The following is an 18,340-nucleotide window of genomic DNA, read 5'->3' as shown; positions in this document are numbered from 1 at the left end:
AATCTTACGTATGTCTTAAATAGATTTATCAAACACGAAGAATCAGCGCCCGATTTATGGCTTGCAATTGTTTTTAATATCATATTTAAAGATCGGCATTTTACAATTTGTGTTTGTATACTTTGCTCCAATGCTTCGGATTGTCACTTGTAGTCCGCTAAGAAAGGATCTTGTGAAATTTCGATTTAAAATGGGTAAAACGTGGTATGTTTGCAAATTCGATTTTTTCGTTCTGCTCGGCAGCTAGTTGAGATATCGACTTAATTTTGCACTAAAATATTCTCCATACAAATACCTAAAAACCAATTTCTATGATTTTCAAAATTCGACTTGGAAAGGGTTCAAAGAGTTCAAAACAAAAATTTTTATTACGGAACCATATATTTAGCAGTTCTTCGTGACGAAATGAGATATCAAAGCGATTCTATTTTATAAATGGGTCCCGTAAGATTATCTAAAAACTAATTTCTGCCTTTGATGATACAATATTTCGTTTTGAGTTTTTGTAATCATTTTTAGTTCAATAATAAATCATTTATTTAATATCTTTATGTTACTGAAATGTATGTTTGTATTTGTTATATTATTTATCATATAAATAATAAATGTGTACAATTTTCAAATGATAATGTGTCTTTTGTTTATAACACTTCCAAATTGAATTAATGCAAAAAATACATAACTCATTTCTCATTGAATTATCCCTATATTTCGCGAGGTTCAATAAACCGCGGGCGAAGCCGCGACGGGTGTTGGTAGCTCACTATATTTTTATTAAACGATTGATAAGTATAAGTTTACAGATTTTATAAAATTTTGATAACTGACATCATAAACATGGAGAAAACTGACAATGTAATCGCCGAAGTCATTGCAAAAGTGTTATTAACATATGGGAAGTAGTCACTTTTCTGTTAACCCACCCTCGTATTTGCTCGACATATCTGCTCTCGATATGCTCGTATCCTCAACAGCGTAACCTAAAATATTTCTCTCTACAATCACTTCAAAAAGAATGAGCTTTTTGCTTGTCTTTATTAAAGCGCGACGACAGCATCAACCAGCAAGAAAAAAATTTTACATTTAAACTGACAATTTGAAAATTTGTGTAAAATCACACTTTCTCGGTTTAGTATTTGAGTATATACGAGGAATACTACATAGTTTTGAGATAGATAAATAAAAACAAATATTTATAATTGGATATTGCTCTTTTGTTTTTCAGAATATTCTCAATTCCCCAATATACACTTTTACATGCGTTTGAACAAATTGTCGAAGCATTTTTCCTTTCCGATTGATGTACATCCAAATTCATCACCATCAACCACTTCTTCAGGTGTAGGAATCGTTGGGTGTCAAACAAGGATTTTACGGTGGATGGCGCATCAATTCCATGTTTTGACTGTTCAAAAACATTATTGTTTGTACTGATGTGTGAGTGCTTTACTACGACAGTGGGGGAGAATGATTCATTTTCTGAGATTGGTTTCCCTGATTTTTTCCAACACTTCTGGCAAAGAAATTCTGGTGTACCATTCAGAATCGACCGTTCTACGTTACTTTAATGGAACAGTGTTGACATGTCCAGTTATTTCAAAAAAATAGGCGAAAATTCGCTTTGAAGTGTGCGTACAACTTTTGTTGAATCTTGAAAGACCCGTACAATCGAAAGTTGTTAGGTTGATATGCATAGATCCATGATTCGTGGCCTGACACAATCTTTTTGACGATTAAATTTCTTTGCACTAATGCACCTAAATCTTTTTGACAGCCTTACAATATCAGTTTACGCACGGCATCGATGTTTTCTAACCCAACAACTGTTTGCGATTTAATTCCATTTTTCACCAAGATAAAAACATTTCAAGTATCTGTAAACATAACGAATAGCCCTCGTATGAAAACACGTTCTGAGTACGTTCACCATTAAAAACTTTATGTTGGCAATGTAAGATTTTACATATTCACATCAGTGTTGCTATGTCTCAAAACTTAAGTAGCAGCCCTCGAAGTTGATGCAAATTTTTGAAATACTTGTTTCGTTATATATCGTCTTCTTGTAATTGGGACTTTAATCAGTAGAACAAAATATAGTGGAGTGATAAGTCTCGTTTTGTAGTCTGTATAGGGGAGAAGATATCATCCAGATTGTTCGGTACAGAAAATTAAATTTGCAGCATCCATTATAGTTATACTTCACAGATGGTATTGTCAAAACCAACAAATAATCAACTATTGCAAGAAAAGCTTGCAAGAAACTTTATTCGCGGTATTTTACGAGGGTTGTCTGAAAAGTTTCATCCTAACTAAGAAACAAGACTGTTTTTCATAGTCATTTTTATTTTTCAACATAGTCTCGTTTTCTGCCTATATATACACTTAGTCGGACCATGTTCTAAGCTGTTAAAACAATCCAAATAATAGCTGCCATCTTTCTCTTTCTCGAATACAAAAAGGACATTTTTGTATTCGATAACGTCTCTGTCCGAAAGAAATATATCTTCTGTAAGTGAGTTTGTGGAACAGGAAATCGCTGGAGACTAGATCTGGTGAACATGGTGGGTGGTTAACTAATTTGAAGTGTAATTCTAGCCATGGAAATCAATGAAATGTAAGAAGGTTCTTCAAAATTTTTTAAAATGCGATATCTTTAATGAAATTTTTCCCTCTATCTCATTAAGCAATGATGCGTATTATTCTTCTATTCTTGTTGCACTTGTTTCGAGATAATTGATGACCATGAACATCCCAAAAAAGGTATCCATCACTCTCCCAGCCGATGCAATCCATTGACGAGACTTTTTTCTTGTCGTGGGAGTGTAGTAGTGATTCCAGGTTTCAAGTACAGTTATGAATTGATGCAAAAAATAGCAAACTACGTCAATAAAATATGATAATACTCAAGCCTTTCGTTTTTGGTACCAAGTGAGCTACCGCGGTACCCAATACGCGGATAGCTTACACATGCACAGATCTTTAGGTAGATAAGGTGAATGCTCTCTTTTGATACGGAATTATCCCCTTTCCAATCTTTCTAAGTTGAATCTGCCGGTCGTCAAGTAACATTTAATCAACTTTTTTCAATGGTATTTCTAGTTCTCACAGTTTTTGGCCGTCCCTTATACTCATTCAAACTGATACAGCAGCAATGACTCATTTATACGATTTTCAAACAGAATCTGAGTCTCCAAAATAGTTAAGATGTTAGTGAGAAACTCTGAACGCAAACGAAGTATATTTATCAATCTTTATTGATGAGTTCTGACATCTTCAATTCATATATTCCATTAAGACTGAGTGTGATACGTCCATAACATTATGAAAATGGTTTCATGACGACAATTTTCCATTATCAAAATGAGTTTAAAGAAGAAATAAGAAGGCACAGAGGGTATAGGGTATAGGGAAGGTTAAAATATAACGATTGCAGGAATTTACCTTAATACCAAGCTACACCTCTGAGGAGTTATGGGGCCCGAACTTTCGAAAAAAGTTCGTACAATCCTTGCAAAATACCAAATTTAAAACACTATATGGGACTGTTAGGGACATTAAGTGATGGTGAGCAGAAGACAATCGCAACATTCTGTTGTATTAATTAGGGGTGCCCTCACCTTAAAGTTACAAAGAAAATTCTCATCTGTCCGTTTTTTTTTGGAAAATTCTATTCACATAACATGAATAATTTAGCTCCTAAACTTTTCTACTTTCGAAATTTTTCATATAACTTTGTCATCTTCAAGGAGAAGTCGAATAACATTTTTTTTCTCTGCAGCTATTGATTATTCAGCAGTAAAATTTTTACGTAAATAAAACAAGGATAATTACAGAATTTCAAGCATAATTAGAATTTAACAAAAAAAATGAAAACTCAATTTTAGTCACCACCTTTTAAGGGTGATATCTCGGAAAGGAGTGAGCTGAGGCAATTTTGTTATAAGAAAGATTCATATCAATTTCATACGAGCAATCACCCCCTGAATTGTGTCGCTTGAATTAAGAAACAACCTGTATATATAAAGAGCAACGAGAAAATGATGAGATGACGAACTATGAATATTTCTCATTAATTACGTGCAGAATAAATTCATCCTTCAATTAATTAAATTGATCCTTCTTTGAGACAAAAATTCAGTGTACAAAAGATCCCAGGTATAAATGCCGTTTTAAAAGAAGGTTGACATGAAAAATAACCCAAGGATCACCAACTCCAAGGGATCAGTTTGTAACGCTTAACGACAAGAGCTAGCGATAAATGATATTCGAGGCTCAATTTCATCACTGTCACATTTACCAACAGCAATTTTAACCAGCTCTTCCGTCTATTATAACGAGAGAAAAATACAATCATAATAACATTTTTTTAATTATATTTCTCTCGATTTTTCGTTTACGAAACTAAAATGTGTTTCCAAATAAAATACTGTGTATAGTCATGTATAATTATTTAGATATATATGATTTCTAAATAGTCCACTCAAATTAGACAACAAATTGCTGTTTCAGAGAAATTTTCCCCACAGCATTGAGACCAGTCAATGTATTTTGGCCATTTGAAACCGAATTCGATATTATTATTTCCCTATTTTCTGAGAAAAATATGCATCTCAGCAGAAAATGGAACCGAACCGACTTGTAGATAATTGAATTTCCTCCAACTTTGCCAATGAACATTTTGTCATACGTTGCATAGTGACGCCATTTCTTGCACTTTCTGGAAAATTATGCTTTCCGGGAAATATAGTGAATGGCAAAGTTGTAGCATACAAAATTCCAAGTTTCTGGGTAAACTATACGATCTAGGGAAAAAATTAATTAGCTGCCTCATAGTATATGAAATTCTGCACAACTTTTGTCTGAAACATTTTTTTCAAATATGGTTAGTTTCACCTCTGGAAGGACTGGAAAAATCGTGGATTCAACTAAATATGCCATATTGTATATAGAGGCTTTTGGGACTTGTTTCTGCGCACCCTGTATATCGGTAACTGGCAGCTGTATGACCAAACAGATGAGGGGGGGGTTGGCTCAAGGGACATATTGGCACAATGTGATTTCTGGACTCTTATAGGTCCAATTGAGCTGAAATTTTCACAGGATATTACAAATATGTGTCCATACGTCCCGAGGAATAATTTTGGAAGGCTCCCTATCCAAAAAAACGTTTCGGACCAAAGGAATTCTGTTTTATACAACTTTTCAATCTATTTTTCCCGAAATATCCTAACTAATTTGCCAAGGGGTCGGAAGAAACGCAAAGACCCAAAATGTTTAATATTTATCATAATAAATAATAAAATATTTATTTCTTATTTATTTATTTCTTAATCAAAACAGAATTGATTGAATTTAGTAGAGAAGGAAAGTTTATAAGTAGAGCAAATCCTAAATATTTGATACATATTAAATGTCAAATTTAAGAGGCTTTATTTCTAGTCTCAAAATTATGTGTGCTTGTTTTAATTGACCTCAAAATTTGAATCAAATTTGTATCGTGAGATTGCAGATTCATTCACAAGCAACAACGTGGCAAAGTGATGAGAAAAATATGCAACAAAACTGGAAATATTTTGTTATTAATTTATTTCAGTAGCATCATATCAATTATAAACTAAGCAAATTTGTGCTTGCATTATTTATAAACTCTTCTTCTCAACCACAATGCATGTTAAATACGTTGGGAGTTAGTAGATCAAAGTTCTGACGACAACAATATTTGTTTTCAAAGCACATCTGCCTCAAGCTTACAGCATTGTTTAGGATATTTATCTAATGTTGTGGAATACTCCTTAGAATTCGAAACTACCCAGTTTCGTTTGATTTCGATATATATGCTTTGTGTTTATGTAAAGGAAATTTAATTATATTCAAATTAATTCGAAATATTCATATTCAAATATATATGTAGTGCATTTGCATAAAGTGGTTTATGATTTTACGGGAATGAAAAAAAAACATATAAATTGAACCATAAATATTTCCATAAAAGTTTTTTTACAAAATGTGGAAAAACATTTGTACAAATAGTTAGTTTGAGTTCAACACGTTTTGTGTCAATATTTATACAGAGTGTTCCGTGACTTGATACAAAAAATTTGGGAGTGAGTAGATGACGTGAAATAATGCTGTGACATAGAAAAAACTTTTCAACCTCTCGTTTTTGAGTTATAGATCTTAAAAGTTGAGAAATCAGAACTTATATCTAAGTATATTTTCTAAATTATACATTACAACATTATGAATTTTTAATATGCCCATGTTTGACAGAATAAGTAATTCTACATTAATATCTGAAGGCCAGGAGCGGCTCTTGCCCAATGGTTAACAATTCGTAACTTTTACAGGGACAACCTGCACAATCTAAAGGTAACAGAAATTAATTTTTCAATCAATTTTTCCACAAAAAGTTTGACTAGATGAAATTAATGGTTTAGAAGATATGTAGATTTTTAGATCGTTGTACATGCCAAGGAAACCGTACGCCATAACACATACTGAAGAAAATTATCAAAAATTGTAATTATTTATGGAAAATTTTTACAAGAGGTATCAAAGCAATCAAACAATTTGAATTTAGCTGCATACTTTCGAACATCGTGTTACATAAGGAAAAAAATGAAAACTTATTTGATTAGATTGGAAAAGCAATATTCTGCCTTGTTGCGTAACATTGAAAGTGTATTCTATCGATCATTTTGTTTCTTTTGTTTACTGGTGTTGAAAATAGCAAGCTATTAAGATATCCCCCGAAAAATGAATCCATTTTATTTAATTCAAGGGAACGTGTTGGCTATGCAAATTGACCTCTCCAACCAATCCACCTATTAGGAAAAATGTTATTTGGATGATTTTTCACATCTATTAGGACGTGGGGAAGGGCTCCATCGTGCCAAATCCACATGCTTCTGCGAATGTTTGGAGGAATATCATAGCATGGGTAGAAAATTATTTTGGAGTAATTCTGAGTATGACAATTCAGTTTGTTATTAAAAAAATATGGACCTAGTATATTATTGCCATTATTACTGTCTTCATATTAACTTTGAGTTTAAATTGTACCGTGAGGATTTTAATCTGCCCAAAACTGTAAATTAAGGAAATTATTGAAACCGTTTCGTGTGAAACCAGTTTCATCAGTAGACAGTATAAATTTATAATCTACTCGTTGTTTATCTAGAAACCAATGAGCGTAGGCCAGTCTTAATAAATAATCCTCTACTTCCATGGCATTCAATTTCTGTATGTGAAAGGGGTGAAGAAGTTGCTCCTGAAGAATCGCTTGAATAGATGTCGTTGATACGTTAAATTGTAGTACGCTAGTTGTAGGATCAGCATCAACTGTATATAATGCATTTTATTTTAAGGTTGGTGTTCACAAAGTTTGTTGTTGACCTTCGCCATTTTTTTTTTTGGAAAACACTTCCTAAAATATCATTGTATAAAAAATAATGGAAACTACTCACTCAAATTATGTATACAAACCTGTTTTCCGTGAGCTTCGATCACCCTAATAAAAGTTCTACCGCGGGCTTAATTCTACCCGAAAAGCTTTCAACAACCTTCTGGCTTCTTATGAATTAATGAATGAAACTTTAAAAATGATGTGAATATTATTGATCACAGGTTTTTAAACAGATTGAAAACACATTGACATTTACAAATTGCTTGCAGTTTTTATCTTCGATACTATGTAGTACAAATGTTTACCGGTTGTTACGGATTGTTAACTATTGGACATGAGCCGCACCTGGTCTTCAGATAGTAGTGTAGAATAATTTATTCCGTCTAAAAAAATACATGTATATACATAACGAAAAATTAAAAATAATGTTCGAATGTATAATTTAGAAAATATATTTAAATATAAGTTCTGATTTCGCAGCTTTAAAGGACTATAAGTCAAAAACGAGGGTTCGTATGAGAAAATTTTTGTTATGACATACGAGTAGCATTATGAATTTTTTGCATGAAATCCCGAAACACCCAGTATTCAACAAGTTTCGGCACTGTACTGTCAACCATTTTCAAATTTATTTCATACACTAGTAGATCTATAGTAAAGTGGAAATTAGTATCAAAGCAAAGTTCAAAATCACTATTTTCATTCAACTTTGAAAAATCGTCCACCAAAAGTTCAAACTCATTTTCATCAACATTGTCAATAGTCCGGAATTATTGATTGTAACATACATCAATGTAGAATTTCATAATAGGGTTTTCCTACAAAGTGCAGCATAAACAGACGTTTCAGGCTCTGAATTTCAGCAACAACGAACATCCTTCAAGCTTTCACATTTCTTGCACAACATCGTGTCAATCCCAATGTCAATTCTATGGAATTTTTAAAGAATTTCTATAGAATAGTTCACCACGTATCAGAAACGATGACAATATTTTGTTTCATATTAGTTTTTTGGAATTGGAAGTACTAGTGTGCTGTTTTCTTAACTATGTCATCAGATGGAAGTTTTTTCAATGCTAGACATCACGTTTTAGACGAATTACGGTTGAATGTTTATTGAAAACCGAGAGAATTTTCCATCACAGTTTGTTTTTCATGCTGCTTTGAGAGGTTTATAAAAATGGGGTCTGGCGAGATGTATGTATGTATTTATGGATTTGGGGTCTCATATACACTGCAACCCAAAGGATATATAGTGTCATCCTTATACTGGAGAACCGTGTATTTACAGCTGATCCATTAATCCCACTCCTTTTTAAAAGTCTAGAATGTGGGATGGCTTTAATTGCCATAGATCGTCTATTTCATGCGCTCCCAGGTGCAGTGCTCTGGAGTTCCTTGGTATTTCACACTTCGAGAGAATGTAGATAGAGGTTTCGTCCGCTGTGCAACAAAACCTGAACGCCGTGTTATCTGCTAGGCCTAGCGTGTTCAGGTGTTTGTTGAGGCGTCAGTAATCCAATTGAACTCCTGTTAGTATTAGTTAGTTCTTACTTAGGTTTATACATTCTACATATCTACTCTGGTTATAATTTCCTAGAAGAATCTTTGACTATCTCAGCCCTTGTAGGTTGTCCCAATAATTGGTTTTGCTCCTATCTTCCTTATTTTCCAGTGCTTTTTCCATTGCTCTGTAGCTGATACCATAGGAGGCCTCATGTCCCATGAAGGGCTTGTCTGCTCCTACTTTACCGAGCTTATCAGCTATTTCATTTCCCGGAATTCATGGTAGAGTAATTTTATTTTTCTTATCTAGCTCGTTTAATTTTTTCCAGCAATCCCCAACGAGTTTGGATTTCATGATATTGGAGCTTAGAGCTCTAATAGCTGTTTGATTATCGGACAGAATGATGATCTCCTGTTTGCGATAGTTCTTCTCTAGATTGAACCAAACATATTTTTTAATTGCAGAAAATTGCGAGATAAAAGAATGGCTCAGAATTTGGAAATTTTCTCGACATTTCTCGTTAAACACCCAATATGAGATGATAAATTTTGTGGTTTTCATTCTAGCCATCATAATTGTCACGAGCTACGGCGATTCTTGTTAAATCTGGACTAACCCTTTTGTATGTTCATTCACGGTCCAAAGATTTAATATTGTATTTTCTTGATCTGGCTTCATTAAAATCCCCTCGACAGACAGTAGACTTGTACAGGTGTAATTGTTTTCGGTAATGTGCTTTTTCGACAGAAATATTCGGTAAAATTGAATTTGTTTTGTAATTTAGAGATAAAAGTAAGAACTCTCTTTTTATTTACTATTAATTCAGCATTTGATCCTACTTTCTTTTAGCTTTCCAAGGACATAAAAGTTGAATACGGAAGAAATAAAATTCAGGAAACCGTCGATTCTAGATCTATATTGTGCATTTATTGATAGGTTTTCGTAGTGGCGACATACTGCGAAAATCTTATCTCATTGCTTTGAAAGAGTTGAAAAGCTAATGCATAAGCCAGATTTGTACAAGGGACTGTTTCAACATTTTTTATTCCCACTGTCTGTATATGAAAAAAGTTACACAAAACTTGAAAATGTTTTACCCCAACTTAATATATGTAACATGTGTCTTGTCAATGCTGAAGTGATTAGGAAACATTTTCTTGTTGTGAATAATCAAATTTTATGCATGAAAAAAATCTTCCTTAAAGCACCTTCAGTTCTATAAAGAAAAAATCCACCTCAACTTATTATTATAAGATGGTTGGAAGCCTCTTTTTTATTGCGAGATTTTTTTTTCAACAAAAAGATTTATTTCAGAATTATTTGAAGAATCTTTTCAAACCGTTACTGATGTTAGGCGATTATTTGAAAATACAGAAATAAAACAACAACTTTCGTTCATAAAATTCAATTATAGCTTTGTTTATAGAGCAATAACACATATAAAGGAATCTATTAATCCAAAGTTTAAAACTAATAAAACAATCTCAGAATGTTACGGGCCAAATAATTTTTCAAAAAATCAAAATGTTATTGAAAAAGATTGTGAATTTCAATTTTTTCTCCACGTAGTTTATATTCTAGAGAGAGAATATACTGAATCTATTGACTTGGATCCTGCACAATCAGCAATTTCCAATACGCCCCTATGACTCCAGTTGATGTGAAAAGAAATTTTTCCAGTTATAAATTTTTATATTCAGATAAGAAACAAAATGTATTTATTGAAAATTTCGGAAAATATTTGGTTGTTTTCATTCAATTTTTTGGTTTACTATTTAAAAAAATTATAGTAGCTCTTTCAACTCTAATTTTGAAAAGCATTCATATATAATGGTTATTTATGAAATAAGTGTGTAAAATATCCTTTTTTCAACAGAAATTTAAGAGTCATTTCCTTTATAAAATATATTATATATTTAATAATATTGTGAACATTTTAACCAATTAACAAATAACAGACGAATCTATGTTATTAAATATGTAACTCTCCTCTTAAGTATGCATAAATGCCACCTAAAAATAATTATTACCACGCAAGTAGAAAAATGAAAAATGGCATTAGTGCGACTTGAACCTGGCGCCTTCCGCATGTGAGCCCCGTACATTGGCCACTACACTACGAAGACCTTAATAATACGTTTCTCACGCACGATTCCTTAAAGAATGTTTGTTTACGCGCTCGAAAGTGTGTCTAAAGTATGAACTTTACGCATGGCAGTAGAATATAGTTACTCATGTAACAAGTGTGTAAAGTAACCTTTTTGACGAAAGTGAATATTATCGACAATCACATGAGTCGTAAAAACTCTTTAAACACTAATTGCATACAATATTTTTTTTACCGGCGAAAATTTGATCAAAGTACAGAGGTTCAATGGTAATTTTCTTTATTAAAAATATTATATATTCATTGATATTTTGATTGACATGTCAATCAAGATTGTAACACATTAACAAAACAACGAACTCAATTATTAACAATACTAATATTAGAGGTGCACTTCATGCAATTATAAAATTTGTCAACTCTTCTCTTAGGTACGCATAAAAATTATTATTACTAAAAAGTAGAGAACCTAAAAATCGAACAAGTGCGACTTGATCCGGGTGATAGACTTATCCTTTAGCCACTACGCTATGAAGACATTAATAATGATTTTCTTCGCGCACCAATTGTTAAAGTAAAGTCTTACGCACTCAAAAGTGTGTTTAAAGTACGTACTTTACGCACGGTAGCAGAAAATTGAGAAATGGGATAGATTGTAGATTGTACTTCGATTGCAGAGTCGTTTGTTTTGGATTTTTAGTCACTTTGCACCTATACCTGAAAAACATTTTGCACAAGACTTTACATATCATTGTTTCGCTTCCAAAACACGTCAATTCTTTTCGAAGTAGATTATTATTTGTCTGGTGTTTTTATGTAGCACTATACCTTCGAGCTTTTTGCTTAAATGAATAGGATATTCACAGTGCTTTGCTGTCTCTATGGATTCCTAATAGAATCGTCATCTGGCATGTCTATCGCCTTAAAGTGATCTGGGATATATCGAATTAACAAAAACTTCTGCTACTTTTTTCATTTTTCGATAACTCCGATATTTAAGATAATATTAAACAATATTTCCAATGAATCAGCAGATTTCCGTCATCCGATTTCACGCAAATTACCCACTTTTCTTAAAATCAATACTGAATTTCCTATTGTCGAAGTATATGAGATACTCGCGTTATATATTCTATCCCGCAAGAATCTAGAGTTTATCACTGAATAAAGTTCTATACAATAAGCTATCCAACCCACCCAACAAATTCTGACCGTGAAATTTGATATCCCGGATGAAATCAAGGGATTTGCTGGATTTTATGAGAATGTGGATTATCATTTCTGGAAACTCTACTAACTTCTGAATTCAAACGTTTACTTTCCAGTGACTTACGATAAGAAGAAGCAAACTGAAAGGAAACATACGTTGGTCGTGTACTAAGGGACGGCATATAAATAAAGACCAAACAGATATAGTTAATAGGAAAGATCAAAATATCGTTTGAGATATAACTGAATCTAAATTACACGTAGAAATGCAGAGGGGGTTTCATTGTAATTTTATGAACCTAGAACACGATTAGAGACGTTTTTATGAATTGAAAAATGTAGATCCAATTATTGCAATAAAAACTCATGCGGGAGTATATTTGAATTAAATTCTCACTTAATCTAGTCTTTTTGGAATTTTAGTCCTAGATTTTCCAATACCCTCAGATATATTACAATGAAAATATGAAAGGATTAGGATTAAACGGGGAAAAAACTTCGAACGTGTTGAATATTTCAAATGTTTGAGGAACTTTTCTACACAAAACTCAAGAAATGATCAATACTATCCTAAGAGAGTAATTGTTTTTACTGAGAGAAATATGAAGCGTACCACAAAATAATCAATTAGGAACATTTCCATCAATAGAAATGACTAGAAAAATTCAAAATATTCTTTGAAGATATAAATGAATGTACATTACACGTAGAAATACAGAAATATTTTATATTTAAAAATTAATTTGTAATTTTAAAAATCTCAACCTGGACATTTATTCAAGTGAACAGTTTTTACTTCAGATTTCCATTAAGACGCGTCCATTTGCTTGAAATTTCAACAGTAGCTAGTAAATAACTTGAAAAGTAAAGTATATCCTATGCCGATATGTGCTTTTACTCTGAGGGTAAATACCACCTCAACTAGGAGGTGGTGATTTTTTTATTGAAACTAACCAAATAAAATCGAAACAACAGCATCCCATACAAATTATTCTGTAGAGTTTTTTCGAAAAATCAATACTTTTTGACTTATTCATGATTGAAATTTTGAATTTTTTTTCTAGAAAAAAGCCAATGCTTAATCGATTTTTATCAAAAATAACTTGAAAAGTTTTTATCGGAAAAACTGTGAGGAGCTTGAATTTACCATTTGAAAAAATTGATTTACTACAGGTGGAACTTTGGTGAACCAAAAATTTGAGAATTGAATAAGTGTAAATCGGTAGACTTTAAAATGTGTTGATTTTTTTTTAAGAACTTAACCATTCAAATGAGACTTTATAAGACTTTGTTATACATAAAAATAAGGGAGTAATTGCCTTGATATTGCCACCCTAATTGAAATAATATGTTATAGATTTGCGAATAACTTTATTTGAATACAAATAATGGGATCAAGAAGTTTTAATGGTTTAGAAAGCGCTTGATTCTGAAAAAAATCATGATTACAATTACATTTTTTAAATTTCACAATAATGATAGTTATACTAACAACAAACTAAGACATTTTATTTTAGAGCATATAAATTTGGAGTATAAGTGAAGTTTAATACGTTGATTAAAATTTGGAAAACATAAATAGTATCCTAAAACGATCTTAATGTTAATCCCACAAATCTAATACTTTAGCTTTTATTTCGTTGAATTTTGACAATAGATGGTAGTTTTCACAATAATTCACACATATTGATATAGGGTAGATTTTGGAGTGAAGGGTAAACAAAACTTAATTCCAAAATTTCACGCAAATCCATGCATCTTGATGGAATTTTGAGGTGATATCATATTTTTACTGGACTAATTATATAAATTCCGAATTCTTAGTACAAATAGAGATGTACTTTCCATATAAAAGTCTGCATATTGCTACTAATTGAAAATCTGTATTGATGTACTTAAAACACGATATAACTCAGACTTTTACAAGGTCCCCACTCGTAATTATTGTCAAACTAACCTGTTTCACTTTCTGTTCCAGATCGAACTGCTGGTATTCGAATCAAATTGGATTCGATAAATTATCATCTTCAAAAATGTTTGTGGAATTGTTTAATTTTTTAATAATGTATATCCATATCTGTTATTTGTTTTCTCTATTACAAATAAAACAAACAAATTATTGGTTTTGTTCGATTGAAAGATACCGTGATCATCATTTATAAAGACACATCTCATTCTCAAATGGAGGAAAACTATTTAAGAGAATGCTTCAAAAATTAGACAGCTGTCTGGTAGTTTAACCCTTAAACACCCAACTGGGTATAATAATTTTCCTCAGTATTTCAGAAAAGAACAAAAAAATTAAGCTGAAAGTGTGGAATAACACCATTAGTTACGTGAGGTTCCGTGAGGATTCCAGCTAAGCATCGTGGAGTATATTTTTTAGGTAAAACTACTTATATTTTTTCCAGATGCTGATTAAATTGGAGCAGAAGCGTAGATCATGAACCACTAACATGAAAACATCTTAAAAAAGTGGTGGAAGCATATCTAGACGCTTCGGACTCGAAACTAGAGTATGAAAATATAAATGAATTGGATGAAGAGACTGACGATGTCAGAGAATCTGTTTGGAAACGGAAAACATAAGAAATACAAAGTGAAGAAGATTCCGAATAAGAAAATCAGATTGTGATCAAGCGGAGGTTATAAATTTGAGATTATTTGTTTATTTCAATCAATGTATAGCTACCTAATTATTTGTTATGGGATCAGAGATGCTGGTTGGGTATGAACGTTGATTACAGTAAGCTAGACATACAAGGGTTAATAGAAAAATATACAAATTTCTTATTGTATACGACTATCCGTTCAGATTTTTTGCTGACGCTGGGTATAATCTACTTAAATTAATAGCAATCTCTAGTTCAAAATCGACCTAATCCCAAACCAAACTTTCTAAATTATTAACATTGGTTTGTTTATCTAAATTCCGACGAGCGCTGGAAAGTTTTGCCGGATAATCTTTTACATTGATGGCATGTACTTTCTGGATATGAAATATGGATAATATTGAAGATATTTAACAAAATAAATTGATATGCGAGTTTGCGTTTGCTAGTTTTGGAGATAGGTTAAACTTTATGATGAAAATTTTCAACACATGTTTCTCAAGAATATCTGCTTTCACAGAATATGACGAAGCTGTTCATTTACATAAATTCCCGTCTAAAAATTTTCTTAAACCGCTCATTTTATCAACTTTGAACAAGAGACGACACGTTTTTATGGGTAAATGGATTGGAAAATTTATTCACATTCACTGAAATTTGGTAGCGCAATGAGGGTTTGAAAATTTTGGCCAGATGTTTTTTACGATATTTTATTATTGTAGGCGTGAGCTCAAACATATTCTACTTCATCTTGAAATTTTAGAACCAATTTTTTTATTACTCTGCAGATACATTACCATAAAAACATAAAGTAACTGGAGTTGCGCGGAGCATAATATCAGACAAATATATCTAGGAACTAGTTAAATGTTTCAGAAAGTTTTCTATAAACTCAGGTAATGATCAATACGATGCCAAGAGTATAATTTTTGATACCGTACAAAAATATCTAATTGAAAACGTTTCCAGTATTCTAGAACTCTAGAAAAACCATCATAGTTGCCATAAAAAAAGACAAATTTGATGTATTTTGTTGATAATATCATATAGATATTATATAAATATACTAGGTCTTCATAATCCATATTAAGTCCTTTCTGACACTGAGAAACACTCATTAAACAACACACCTATAGTTACTTCAGCTTCTGTATAGCAGTGCAACATTTTCTATGACCTATTTTTTAGCCCATAATTCAGTATACAGGCAAAAAATAAGTTTACGCATATATCCAACTTACAACCGCTAATATCCATTAGTAATATATGGAACTTGTTATGGGGAAAAAGAAAACATTTGACAAAAAAAGGAAAAAATATCTCATATTTATTTTTTTATATCGATTATCAAACTCCATCTTGTATATAATGTTGTTTAGATATTCCCAGAAATAATAATCTAAATGCCTCAAATCAGGAGATCTGGTTAGCTACTCTCCTGTGCCTCTTCTCTCAAACTAACTGTTTTAGAAACCTGAGTAATTTCAACACTAGAGTGCGCTACCGCAACGTCCTCCTGAAACCCAATGTCATTCAAATTGTCACCAACCACTTTTCTGCTCCTTAACAAATCCAAATATTTTGGTCCGTTCCTATAATACCTGTATAAATATTATCTTTGAAATACTTCTAGTGTTTATGTAATATCCAATATCCACAATGTCGACGATTAACTGTATTATTCAGAAAAATTAATTTGTAAAATGAAAGTCTGTATTTGCACTTTGCATTATCACAAAATTTTATACTACGGCCTGTTACTTCTTGTTCTAGCGTTAATTTATGAGAATGAAACTTATTCTTAAACATTGTTCAGATGAATCTCGCACTGATGTCAAGTTCCAATACCGTTTCCCAAATAATGCATATGGATTTCTCGTTACTTTAACGGTGGGTTTTAGTTGAAATGTTCCATAATCTCCCAAGGTATCCTCATTGGTTACGATTTAGTCCTATGATTACCGCCACCTTTCCTCATGAATTTGATTTTTATTTCGGTGAGTGATTAATTGTAAAAACTAATTGTTTAATAATTTTACTAGTATCAAATGTAATTCTGGAGTGATCGTGCACCCTATATACTTTTTATTGACTTATGTATAGGACTTAAAATTTTCCAAAAAAATTTTTTTTGTAACCCAAACAGAAACATTGTAAATTTTATGCTTAAAAGATAGTTTTTAACATCCTCTAATTGGAGTGTACAAAACTAGATATATTTATACAATTTTTTGGGACAATTGGTATATATTTTTTTAATAAATTTTTCGCTTCCACAACGATAATGAAAATTCTTTTCTAAGGAAGGTAGAAATATTCTCGACACCAAATTTCCGAGAATTAATGTACGTGAATAAAAAAACTGACTTTATTACCAAAAATAACCAAACTTAGAAGCCATTTTTCGTTAAAAACATATCCTAAATTCACCCTACCTTGGTTTTTACCCGACACAGTAGACTAAATTCACAAATTTAACACTCTTTCAGCACAACTAGATTGTAACAATTGGCACATTTTCACTACGTTTTACAATTTTTTTCTTTTTAATCTGATATGTCGAATTAGTCACGTTCCGGAATGAAATTTTTTGAGCCTGTAAATTAGAACTTGCGAGAGCTTTTGAAGCTTTCTCGCTACTGAGTTCTGCGGATCGAGTTGGCGGCGTCTATCGACCACCGATTCGTGTATGGTGGCGGCAGCGTAAAATGGAAAATGGAGAACATAAACATATAGGGAATGAAAGAGAAAAATCGGTCGCCCTTAAAACGTTTCAAAGTTGAACTTGGTTAATGTTGCTTGTAAAATAAATATGTTCATTGACATTTATCGTGAATATCATTTTTCCTTTTATAAAAATTATGGTAAGAATACTTGAATGAACTACTAGATATAACACAAATGAATTAACAGAACAAGAAGTAAATGCGGTAACAGAAGATGGTATGAGCGAGTATCTTTCTACGTAAAACGTGGAAGAAATAATAATTTAAATAGCAATACCTCGTAGATAGCAATTACCAGTACTGAATTCACGTTGAGAGCTCACAACTGTCTTATGAAACAATGCTTCATAAACGAAATTTTCAATATAGTGAATTTTATATAGATATAACTTTTATAAGATTTTTTTAACCCCCATATTTCCATAAATTAAACTTGATACGAAATTAGCATCTAAATGGCACACAGAACGTAGTACAAATGAAAAATATTAGTTGGATGCGAAGTTCAGAAATTTATTAATCTTATCGCGACCGTGTGTCATGCAGAGATTCCAAAAAGACACTTTTTGTGGTATAAGCTCAGAAATGGATGTTTTATCTAGAGAAACAATCAGGGTCGAATTTAATGTAAGTTCTTAATGGTAAATATACAACCGATTCCCCATAAGTGCATATTAGTTATCAAAATGATTTTAAATCCAACAAAGCGCAATGTATCCTTGAAGTAACTTGACGAAAATACAATATCCAACCAAAGATTTAGAAAATGAAGAG

The 18,340-nt window shown here is 31.9% G+C and overlaps 1 protein-coding gene across 1 annotated transcript in view; it reads right to left on the bottom strand.

Annotated features, from left to right (window-relative positions):
* The window catches only part of LOC130442741 (high affinity cationic amino acid transporter 1), a 148,687-nt gene extending 131,206 nt beyond the window's left edge, over positions 1–17,481 (bottom strand). Inside the window, exon 1 of the mRNA XM_056777094.1 lies at positions 17,276–17,481. The gene's annotated coding sequence lies outside the window, so the exon portion shown is untranslated. The remainder of the gene's footprint in view (positions 1–17,275) is intronic.
* Positions 17,482–18,340: the final 859 nt, after the last annotated feature.

This window comes from Diorhabda sublineata, chromosome 1, assembly GCF_026230105.1.
Source record: "Diorhabda sublineata isolate icDioSubl1.1 chromosome 1, icDioSubl1.1, whole genome shotgun sequence".
Taxonomy (NCBI): domain Eukaryota; kingdom Metazoa; phylum Arthropoda; class Insecta; order Coleoptera; family Chrysomelidae; genus Diorhabda; species Diorhabda sublineata.
This window is presented reverse-complemented; position numbering and strand designations above follow the sequence as displayed.